Genomic DNA, 11,930 nt, shown 5'->3' with positions numbered 1-11,930 from the left:
CCACTCAGTTTTAGCAAAGCCCAAGAGAATCCCACTTGGTAGTAGTCAAGCAGATTCTTAGATATCTTAAGGGAACAATTGACTATGGGTTATGGTATCCTTAGAATAATGATTTCAGCTTGAAAATGTTCACAAATGCTGATTGGGTTGGTAATGTAGATGACCGAAAGAGCACATCTGGTGGTGCATTCTTCCTTGGTGGTAGACTAGTCTCATGGATGAGTAAAAAGAAGAGTTGTATCTCTCAGTCTACGGTAGAAGCGGAGTATGTTGCAGCTTTTATGAACTACACCTAGACTATTTGGATGAAGCATGTATTAAATGGCTTCAAAGTTTCTATATCCAAATCGGTAAGCATATTTTGTGACAATAAAAGTGCAATTAACATTTCTAAGAATCTAGTTTTGCATGCTAGAACAAAGCACTTTGAGCTCAAGTATCATTTCTTGAGGGAGAAGGTTTAGAACAAGGATGTTGTGTTGGAACATGTTTCCAGCAAGGAGCAGTTAGCAGACATATTCACCAAGCCTCTACCAAAGGCTATATTTACCTATTTGAGAGGTGAATTAGGGGTGCTACCCCTTCAAGAGGTGAACTGAAAGTATGTGCTCCACATCAGTCAGGTATTACAGTGTCCAATATTTTTTAGAATTGATGTGTTGAAGGATGCTACTCCTCAGGGGGAGTAGCATAGTGGAATAGAAAAACTTGTGCCTCCACGTTGGCATTGTTGTCAAAGGGGGAGAAGATGTGAATCAGAGAAGATATCTGCAATAGAAGATGTGATGCTAGGTAATATCTTTGTATATTGCCATCAATGCCAAAGGGGGAGATTGTTGGCATTTGTATAGAGTATGTTGACATGATGATATTATGTTGTCATTGATGTCAATATACAGGAGAGTGAACCAGCAATATGCTAAAAAGTGAACCGGTATAATGTGGTGAACTGGTATATGTGCAAAGAAGTGAACAGGTATATTGAAGCTAAGCAGCTGGCAAAGAGAACCGATATAATGATATAAACCGGTATATGAGCAATAGGTGAATCAGTATGTTAATCCAAGTGAACTGGTATGATGGAATGTGAACCGACCTATGGAATGTTTTCTAGTAAGGCTTAATATGGTATGACTACCGGTTGGTAGTCTTATCTTAAGGGTTTCTGGTTGAAGTGTTCCAAGCCTGTGTGATTCAACCGATGACATTATGTGATGAGCTAGCATTGTAATCAAGATCAGATCATGTTTCCATGTCAGCCTTGTGCACGTGAAGGATCTTGCATGAAGGAGATTGATCCTATCTGCCTCGAGAATGTGTGAAGTCCCTATACACAGTGGAGAATGCATGATGGGTTATCACCTCCATGAAATGGTGAAGAACGAATGGTGGAGAATATCTTGAGATCTGTTCAAGACCGTTGTATTCAAATGCAAATTGTTCAATGGCCAGGATTGAACCACCTAAATTGCTTAACCTAAATGTTTAGGGTTTAGGGTTTATGCTACCGACCTATCTATTTCTTATAAGTTTGATGTTGTGTTTCATACTGAGGTTATTGGCAAATGGTGTGTATGTATCTAAGTGCAAAGATACATGTTTCTTGCTAGACCAGATGAGATAAGAGGATTGATTCTTGCACAGTGTGTGTGCAAAAGGAAGGAACTTAAGCAGATCTACATTAGGCATTGAGTGCTTTTATCAGATCATTGTAATACCTGTTGATCTTTAACCACTTCAACAGTTGGAAAATCCCTTAACCGGGTAGCTTTAACCAGCTTGTTGTAAATCCTTTAACAGGGTGACTCAAACTCATTGAGTTCTTGAAATCCTCTAACAAGGTAACTTCTAACAAGGTTTAACCCTTAACCGGGTATTTAGCCATCCCTTAATGGAGTGATCTCTAATAGGATCACTTCCTAGTAGAACCTATTGTAACAGTCTTTAATTGGACTAGGCTCCTAAAAGAGTAGACTTCTAAAGAGTTCAAAAGCAGCTTGTGGGTATTCATCCCCACCGTGGTTTTTCCCAGTTGGGGTTCCATGTGAAAAATCTATGTGTCATGTGTAGTATTTTTCATGTGATGATTTAAGTGGCATGTGTCTGAAGGTAAATCATGTTGAGCTAGCTGTTATTATATTTCTGATGATAGATTACCTATTCATGCATAAGGGTGAAATGGAAGTGTAGTATTAAGTTGAGTGGAAAGCTAAGTGATTAACCAGTTAATGCTTGTCATAGTCATTCTTAGCTTTATCGGTTGCACTCTATTTCAAACTAGTGTTACTGTCTATCAAATATTTGTAGTGTTTGCAATCAAACCGGTTCAGGAAAAGTTTTTGTGATTGTACTTATTCACCCCCCCTCTCAGTACTGGTTTGGTACTTATTGTTCATCATTGAGTTATCAATAACACCAATGTGCATGATTGGGTCAAATAGATAGGTTGGTAGGTGTTTGTTATGATTGAATTAATGATCAAAATTAGATAAATAATCTAACTAGATTAGAATTGTGCATACATAAGCATAGGGATAAGAAATAAGCATAAGACTAACATAATAAAAGAGAGGTACATAGGTCCAAGTATACACAAAAAATATATTTATAGCTATAAAAATGCATTAAGACATTGCCAAATCTAGGAACAAAACTAAATGGGAAACACATAAATGATAAATCAACTTTGAGGTGCATGTGAATCTCTATAAATGTAGCAATTTTACATGCATCTCTATAAATGCAACAATTTTACATACATAAGTTAAATGTGAAATATAGATAAACTTGCAATCCATAAAGGATGAATATTCTCCTTCCTATTCCTTTGTTTGACACACATTCTCTCATGAATTATTGCAAGACAAGTAATACACTATTCTATGAGTAATTTTTAACTTGTAAAATAGAACAAATACAAAAAGTAGAACTTTTTTGATAATGCATTCTCCTACATAAATTAGTATAATTAATAGAAGTAAGAATGTTCTAGATGTAGACCAATAATAACAATGAGAATACAAGAATAAATTCTTAATATATATTTATCATGAGATAATCCTAATCATGTCGTATGATGAACCATTAACAATTGATAAATATGTAAGTAGATAATATCACAAAAGTGTAAAACTACAGAAATCATAACTAGACTAATACATCATGATATGCATAGAAATGGACTAGAGATAGGGTTAAAGATATGAACATTGTCCCACTATGGTCATGATAATGCTAATATGGTCCACTCAATGGTGGAAGTATATGTGAAAGTAAAATAAATTGTTCTGATGTGACATTCTTGAATATGAGCACACATAGGGTAGGATCAATAGGATAAATACTGTTAAGATAATGGTGATTAATACTCCAAGACCTAGAATATCCATGAAAGTAAATAAAATACCCAATGTAGCATCCATGACAATAAACACTAAGGTAGGATAGATGGTGTGAATTTAATAGTGATATGAATTTTGATAGGGTAAATGGATTAATGACATGAAGCCTAATATACTGTAATAAGCCTAACAGTGGGAAAATCCATAAAAATAGAAAGTATAATATGATGAGTGATATTGATCTAGATAATAAATTATTGCAATAGAGATCAATGTTATAAGGGGATAAATCATGATACTCCAATCTAGGATAAAGATAATAAATATATGGTTATAGAAACACAATATATAAGATCAAAGTAATATAGTAAAGTAGGATCAAGGTTGATGTGATAAGATAACACGAAATCAACATAAATAGTGTCAAGACATGTGATAGGATAATGTGGGATCAATTGATAAGGAGATGAACAATATGATGTTTTTTAGTGTAGGCATACATGTAAGTATTAGTAATTAATGTGTAAAATAAGAAATTAGTGATAAAATACCATGACATTATGCTCTACAAAGAAAGATATAGGAATGTTATCATTTATGACTGTAGACATAAGCTATAACAATATGAGATCATCATGGTGATTCAAGCTATAAAAATTTAGGACTATAATATGTGTAGACACCTAAAATTGTCCTAGCTTAATTAAATAAATATTTTATTTATTTAATTAATTCATTTTTCTTCTTCTATCCTTTTCCCTATTTAAATAAATATTTTTTATTTATTTAAATTATATTTTTCTTAAATTAAATAAATATTTAATTGGTCCTACTTCCTCTATTACTTAAATAAATATTTATTTATTTAATTAATTCATTATCTTTTTCCTTTCATGACAATCGACATTTATCTCTTAATTTTTCTCTAACTACCCCCTTCATATTTTATTATTTTCTTCACCTACCCTTTAATCCTAGCCAACCATTTATCCTTTCACCTCTTAATCCTATACCTCCATTTTTTAAGGTGTTCTCTATATAAGAGGATACTTTCATCTTTATTAACCCTAATGACATATGCAATCAAGCCTTCTTCCATTCAAGAAACTCTACACAACCACAATCAATTCTTTGTTGAGCTCTTATGAACATACAAAATCTAAGAGCAACCATAATAAGAAAGATCAATGGAGATAGGAAACAATGGAAATCAAACCCTACTTGGTATGTGAATAATATCATCATCTTATTTGTTGATTTGCATGTTCTTAGGTTTCTTCATTGGTGTATGGTGGATTATGTATTGTAGAACTAGGGTTTTATGTTGTTGGATCTTTTATGGTTTTACAATAGTTTGTCATTATCATTTTTCACCATATACATTTTGGCACACCTAGTGGGACTCTTGTCCCTTAGTTTCTAACATCTTTTTGTAGTTTTAGCTATTTTTGTCAAGTTGTAGGTTGGATCAGCAACAATTATACACGAAATTGTGTCTATGAATCATATTTTTGAGTCTGTGTTATTGTTCTATTTCTGTTTTGGAAGGTTTCATATTTTTGAGTCAGCGTCAGATATTTCCGCATTTGAGATCCATATTTTTGCATCTCTATTTTTCGGCACGTTTGTGCATCACTTTATCATGTCTCCATCATTTTTTTCCACATCTAGGTTTAGGAGTTGATTTTGTTGGTTTTTAGGAATTTTGCATCTGCGATCTTTATTTCTATGTCTAGGTTCTTTTTTTTGCATCTGTGTTTATGAGTTACTTTTGTAAGTTCTAGCTTGTTTACATGTTTGTGTTGGGTCTTTTTGCATTTAGGGAAGGTATAATCGCATCTATGTTTTGCATTTTCAATTTTTCAGTTTCAGTTTCAGATTTGGTTTTATCCTAACCCCTTGCTTGAACTAATGAAGTGGTGTAGTTGTCTAAATCATATTGTCAATGGCCCTCTTTTCCCATTTTGATTTTGATTTTCTAAAATTAACCTAGCAAGTGTGCTTTCAGGTGGGGGTGATTATCAAAACTACTAAGAATTTTATTGCAGGGGTAACCTTAGCATGTTCTTCACATTTCAATTCTTAGTTTAATTAGGCTCACATATTTTCATTACTCTTTTCTTTGTTTGTTGAGGGTTAATTAACCTTTCTTGAAGTGTCTTGTGCCTTTGGCATGCTTGTGTTTAGATTATAACCCTAAAGGTGTTAACAAAATATTCCTCTCTCATCACCTTCCATTGGACCTTGAGTGTAAGAGAAACTTTTATTGTCTTTTAGAGGGTCTACCTCCCATCTTGTGAGAGGGAACAACCTAAGTGGTATTTTAGTTTGGTTCACTATATAAAAGATTGTGGTTTTAGATGAAAGTCTCTTATCACCTAGTGTTGATGTGTTATACTGACGAATATCTCCCTCGATACTCGTGTGATGTGTAATCCATATAGTGGCACATAAAAACCCATAAGGGCTAGGAGGCCTCATTAATTTGAGAGAACCATCGAAAGTATAGCCAGCAAATACCCTAAAACATTACTAGACACCTTAGAGTAGTGGCCCAACCTTTTTTTGATTGAACACCGTGACAATTTTAGTGCAAGGGGATAGCTAGTTTTCCCCCAAGATACTCACCATAAGGATCCTATGAGATGATATAGGAATACTTAGCTTAGCATAAGCTACTTGTAGCTTTCTAGGGAGAGGGTGATAAGGTCATCCTTCCAATCCTAGAGGCACCTAGCTCGCTTCTCACTAAAAAAATAAAAATTAGTGAATACACTCATCAATTTTTCCCTACACTTGAGCCAATGGAGATTCTAGGTTGTGGGTTAAAGTTACCACCATGAGAACATTGACCTTAGGCTAAAAAGTGTTTGATGTGTCTTTTGTTATGCAAGACCCATAGAAATTGGGCTCATTCAACCTATTGGACATACACATTATAAAAAATTTGACAAAATTGATGAATACTAAGAGGGGGCGGTGAATTAGTATACAAAAAATTACTGAACTTAAACTCTTAAACAATTTAGCAGTTAACCGATATAACAGATTTACTAACAAACCAGTTAAGATAAATGCAAACCAAACAAGAAATAAAGCATTCACCCACAAGAGCACAATCACCATAACACAAGAGGTTTTGATGTGAAACCCAAATGGGTAAAACCACAGTGAGCAGAAACTCACAAGTAACTATCTGTAGAATAGTAACCAGACCAGTTAAGGGCATACAATGTTCTTCACCAGAATAGATCTTGTTAGGAATCTAGATCTCTGTTAGGAGATAAGTCCTGTTAAAGACTACCTTGTGAGAGGATTTTAGATTCACAGATGTGAACCACCTTGTTAGAGGATTTACAAAGGCTTTGCCAGGCCTACCTGGTTAAGGATTTCAAACTTGTCAAAGATATGAGTAATCAACAAGTGAGTAATCTAGATACTAGCACAATATGCTTGGTTAGATCCTTGATAGCTCATTGTTAATGCCCATTTAGCATTACTTCAGTCTTCAGTATCTCCACACTTTGTTTCTTCATACAGACCTAATCTTCTCTTCTATGATCGCACACACAAAACCCTCATCAACTAAAACCCTTTATATATCTAAAACCCTAGACATGATGTCCTTATAAAGGAATCTAATTTCATGTCGGTCTAATAGGATTACATTGCAAGTTCCTAGATTCAGTGCATCTAGACCATTTGGTAACACGACATAAAATCACTGCCAAAGTGTCAGTGGATGATAACTCATCACAGAAATAGCGGTTGGTAACACATCACAGAGTAATACCGGTTCATTACCGATTACTGGTTCATATATTTTACCAATTACCAGTTTGTCAAAATGAAGACTAGAAAAATATTAACTACCTCTTTGTTCCTTCATACCACTTTGGGATCCTCAAACCACTTGAGGTCTTCATACCACTTTGGGTCTTCAGTCAATTTGTGACTGGTAAATGCCTTCTTTAAAACACTGATAGTCTAAAGACTATAATGCATAGTATTGGTTGGAACAATTACCGGTTGAGCATAACTCATACATAGGGAAGTGATCATAAAACAAGTGTGTGTCCATCAATGACAATCACAACATCATCAAAATGCCAACAATCTCCCCCTTTGGCATTGATGGCAACACTTAGGAAAATTTTGACATCTAAGTGTTTTACAAAAAAAAATATGCCATAATCAAAATTACTCCCCCTAAGCATATACACTATCCCTTTTTGCAGAAAATACAATGTATACTACTCCCTTAAAGAAATAACATGAAATTATACCTAACATTCACCAAAATTTTGATACTACTCCCCCTTTGCCAACAATGACAAAGTACTGTAGAATAACCCTTGTTTCTCATTATCATTAAAATAAATAAGTGTTTATGATAATAATGAGTGAAACTTATCAAAAACTGATTTAAAATCCTGCATAAAAGTCTTCATGGATAATGACCATGACTCAAGTAATGAGGTAGCCACCTCACATTCCGTCTGCATCTGTGATACTTGTTCTTCCATGGCATCAATTGTGCTCATCTCTTGGGTTGCTGTTAAAGCTTCTCGATTTAGAAAGCACTTATAAAGAATTTGTAGTCTGGGTAATAAAACCAATTGAAGTTCCTACAAATCTCTTGTCCTATTGCTAATCTCCAACTCTATTCTAGTAGACTGAAGCTGATACTTGTGAATAGTTTTCCCATATGTGGTGAAAGAATCATACGGGGTCTTAAAGTTTCTTATGTATGTCTACAAATTAGATTGGAGTTTATCCTTTTGTGCAAGCACATCATCACAGAATAGATGGGGTTGGCTTATTTTGCTTAGTAGTAGTTTTCCCTCATCCATAGCATCTCTAATATCCTTTTTCTCTTTCTGAAGTTGAGACCGGAGCTCATTCAGTTTCTTTACCAAGGCAATGTTAAGTGCCTTTTGATACTTTTTCTATGCATTAGCTTCAACAACTTCCTCCAGGAATTGTACCTGATCCTTGACAACTATACATAGAAGTTTCAGTTTGGCCAGAGAGGAATCAGTACTAGGGAGGTTGGTACTTGGGATCAAATTGGGAAGGGTGTCAATAGCAGTGTGAATGACATCCTGCTCCTTTTTCCTTCTCAATGCTTCCAGTCTTTCCTGTGCTAGCTTTATGCTTTGCAGCAACTTTGATTCATCTGCAGATTGGAGGTCAAGAGGAATGGTGATGTTGACTGGTTTGGCTTGACCACCGGTTGCCTTTGGAGTCTCCGCTTGCTTGTTCTTTTTTGCTTCCTTCTCCTCTTCTGCTCTTTTATTTTCCTCTTCTTTCTCCCTTTGTTCTGCTTCATTCTTTTTCTTCTCTTCCTCCTTCTTTCTTTCTTCTTCTTTTCTCTTCTCCTCTTCTTGTTTCTTCTTCTCCTCATCTTTCCACTTCTCTTCTTATTTCTTTTCTTCCTCTACTTTCCTCTTCTCCTCTTCTTTCCTCTTCTCTTCTTCTTTTCTCTTCTCCTCTTCTTTTCTCTTTTCTTCTTCTTGTTTCCTCTTCTCTTCTTCTTTTCTCTTCTCCTCCTCTTCTTTTTTGTTTTCTTCTTCTTGTTTCCCCTTCTCTTCCTCTTGTTTCTTCTTCTCCTCCTCTTGTTTCTTCTTCTCCTCCACTTTCCTTTTCTCTTCCTCTTTCTCCACTTTCTCTTTGTTTGCCTTTTCCTTTTCCATCTTTTGGTTGTCTGCTTTTTCTTTGTCCTGTTTCTCCTTGTCTACATTTTCTTTATCAGCCTTTTCCTTTTCAGTGTCTGTAGTGACATATTCAACATCTAAAGCATCAACATCAATGGTGTCCACCTATTTTGTAGCCGGTTCTCCTTCATCATCAAATTCCTCATCCGGATTTCCGATTTCTGGTTCCTGTTCGGCCTTCTTGTTTGCCTCAGACACTTGATGCAACTGGACAACAACTTTGGCATGCAAATGAGTTTCCTTCTCTACTTTAGAGGTTTTGCCTTCAAGCAGCCTGAGTCTTCTTCTTCTCATGAAGAAGAGACCTTTATGTGTTTCCATAATCTGAAATAATTAGGAATTGGAGGCTTCAGGAAAGTACTGAGAAAATACTTTCTCCATTATTTCCTATTCTTTCTCTATGGCAATGCACCATTTGTTGTCCAAAGAATTATATAAAGAATTAGGTGCCTCAGATCTAATTTATGATGGTGACTGATCATTTTGACATAAATAATTAATGACTTCCTGCTTTGTTTCCTCTTTCTCACTATCAGTAAAGTCATCAAAACACTCCTTCAGATCACTAAGCAATTTTCTTCTTATATTATTGATAGTCCTTTGACAATGTGTCATTGGCTTATAAGAAGAGACTTCAATATTTACCGGTGTAGATGATGTAGGTGTCTTGCTGGTAGCTTTTGTCTTTTTCCTTGTTTGCCTTGTCTTCTTAGGTTGCACATTTGATTTTGTGTCTTCAGATTCTGATGAGATGCTCTTGGCCTTCCACTTCCTTTCAAATACTTTAGCGGGTGCAACTTCCAGTTTCTTCTTAGTAGGCGACTGCTTGGTCACTTTAGGGTTGGCTGAGGTAACCGGTGCCAATGCTACTGGCACTACCTTTCCCTTTTTCATAGAAGGCTCTTCAACCAGTGTTACCCTTTCCAAGTAGGTGTCGGTTCTCTTTTTCTTTTCATTTAAAGGAGAGGCAATCAGGGTAGAGGCATACCCATCCAACATGTCGTACATTACCTCATAACCCATAGGCTCTACTTCTTCCTATTTTGGCTCTATCGCTTCCATTATACACTCATCTACTCTAATGGTAAAGTAGATGTCCTCTTCATACTTCTTAACAATATCACCAGATATCCTCATCCTCTGGCTCATCTTCTGCTTGAATTCATCAAAGTATTTATTCAAAACTTTAGGATATCCAATTCCCACCACTTGGAGACTTTCCCTAATTGTTTTGGTGACTAGTTGGTCAACAGACCATTGAATATCACCTACTCTTGGGAAATAGCCTTGGAAATAGAAAAATAGACCCACCAAAAGTTGTCCAAATTTGAATCTTAGGGCATTGTCCTATTTGATGGACTTCAAGTTTACTAGGAGTTGCTTCTGTAAACAAGTGCATAGATCAAATGAGGCATCCTCCATGATCATTCTGTAAGCGACATTAGTTGTAGTAGCAGAGATAGAGTTTAATCTAATGACATAAAATGTCCGGTATCCTATCACCATGCAAGCATACTTGACCAACTCATCTTTGATGGTGTGAATGGTCATTCCCCATTGATCTCTCACAAAACCGGTGAGCTTATTCATTTCTATCTTGATGACCTTCCTTAGGGCTAGCACTTCACCCATGTTGCAGAAACAGATGACAGCATGAATTGCTTCAAGTGTTATGTCATGTGTCCTTTCGAGATACTTCTTGTTGCCATGCACTCTGCTCAAGATGATGCGGATGTGGTCTTCCATGAATTAATCAAGGAAGTAAACCACATTGTGAAGTTTCTTCCTCTCTAGAATGTTGTATTCCAGTTTGATCTTCTTATCAACCCCACAAAACAAACTTAGCTAGGAATGAATTGCTAAGGATCCTATGTCTTCTAGTTTGCAGTCAATGTACCCTGAGATATCTCCTTTGACAATGACTCTGGCAGGTATTTGGGACAAGGAATTGTATTTCATTTATCTTTGAATGAATTCAGCTGAGTCCATAGGTGCACTAGAACTGGAGTGCGATGCAGAAGCCATGATTTAACTGATAAACAAAAATTCTGAGAAATACCTTCACAATTTCAAAATTTAGGGTTTGACAAATGCAGCTCACACTACACCACTTTGGTTGCTTGATTACCGCTTGGTGTTCTTCACTTGATTGATTGTAAATGACTCTAAATACTTCTACAAGACTTGAAATCTCTCTGAATCACAGGTCAAATCACCTTTTTTCGCTCTGCTCTTGAAAAATTCTTCGTTTGAAAACTGATAAGTGAAAATGACTTGAAAATCCCTTTTAAATGAATTCTTCACCTACCATAATAAATGCTCCACCGCTAGGGCACAAACCCTAATTTGCCTTTTACCGCTTCACAATCTTCTACTAATTGATAGGTAACGTATACCAGTTAAGGTCTTTTACCAGTGTAGACCGAGGGGTTCAAAATATTTCACCTATTTGTTCCTCCTAAGCTTTTCTAAAGCTTAGTTTTCCATTTCAGAGACTTCAACACTAGGTGCGGAAACTGGTTCATCTTGTGACACTTCTTTAGGTTTCTTTTTGCATGTTTTATTCATTCCTACTTGAACGGTTTCAACATCAATCTTCCCTTCTAGAGTTACTGGAATGTCATCTGATGGGTTGTTTCTCATTCTACAGGTTCTGGTAGGGTGTCCTAGTTTGTTGCAATGATAGCATACCATTCCAAGTGTTCTCCATGGTCCATTGTTCATTCTACCATTCTTCCTCTTGCATGTTGCAATAGTGTGACCACTACCATGGAAAATCAAACAAGTTTCTCTCCAACCGGTTGCTGCTTGATAGCTACCACCACTTGACTGATGGTCATAGGCATTGCACTATTTTGGATTCCAATTCACA

This window comes from Cryptomeria japonica, chromosome 3 (genome assembly GCF_030272615.1).
Source record: "Cryptomeria japonica chromosome 3, Sugi_1.0, whole genome shotgun sequence".
In the NCBI taxonomy this organism is placed as follows: domain Eukaryota; kingdom Viridiplantae; phylum Streptophyta; class Pinopsida; order Cupressales; family Cupressaceae; genus Cryptomeria; species Cryptomeria japonica.
Note: the sequence above shows the minus strand (reverse complement) of the source record.